Below are 1,001 nucleotides of genomic sequence, written 5' to 3'. Positions count from 1 at the left end.
TGAGATCCTTGGCATCTGAGCATGGATATAAAGTTATTAGGTAGATTTCAATGGTAATGTTTTTCACATCTACTAATTATTATGGAGAAAATTTATTTATTTATTTTTAGTCTTTTTGAAGCAGGGTCTCCCTATAAGCCCCAGCTGTCCTGTAACTCACTATGTAGACCAGGCTGGCCTTGAACTCACAGAGATCCGCCTGCCTCTGCCTCCCAAGTGCTGTTCTTAGCATCTGAGCATAGATATAAAGTCATCAGGTAGATTTTAATGGTAATGTTTTTCACATCTACTAGTTATTAAGGAGCAATTTTATGCTTTGAAGAATTTTTTTTTATAGACCTACTTCCCAGGTAGCACCCTACCACAGCCTCCCTCTCCCCACTAGAGCCCTTATACTCTGATAATCCCTGCTACTGTCTGCTGTGTTGTCAGCACCCTAGCCATTCCCCACTACTTGCCCTTCTGGTGAATCTAGTCAGCCTATCTAGAGGTCTTTGTTTTAGGAGGGTCAGCTGTTCCTCATCTAGCGGTAATCTGTTGGCAATATTCCTTTAGCTAAGATTGGGGTCTGCTGTTCAATTTCCCAGTTCTGTGCTGGGTTACTATCTGGGAATCCCTTTGGCCACCCTGGCCAACAGCTCAAAAGAAGGTATAGCCTCTCTGGCATTGTTCCTTGTTATGTAGCCTTTAGCTATACATATAGACTCTTATGAAATTATATTGGACCCTTGAAACATTGGTTATACTTTCCTTTTGGGTGTTTAAGGCCATACAGTTGGTGCAGATAAACCGATTTATTTTTACTCTTAAGGTCGTTTGAGGATCTGTTCCTCAGGGGTCACATGGGCTTGGGAGGAGCCCCTGGCTCCTTTCTTTTACCAGTTCTGCCTATTTGAAGATAAGTCAAAGGTCCTGCTTGAACATGGTTGGCTTTGCTTGGAAGCATGGAGGAAATGATTCCTCTGTGTTGACCCTCCTCTTTATAGACTGGACACTGGTTC

Source organism: Nannospalax galili, unplaced genomic scaffold (assembly GCF_000622305.1).
Source record: "Nannospalax galili isolate Female #2095 unplaced genomic scaffold, S.galili_v1.0 scaffold680, whole genome shotgun sequence".
NCBI classification, from domain to species: domain Eukaryota; kingdom Metazoa; phylum Chordata; class Mammalia; order Rodentia; family Spalacidae; genus Nannospalax; species Nannospalax galili.
The sequence above is the reverse complement of the archived record's forward strand: the minus strand, read 5'-3'. Positions refer to the sequence as shown.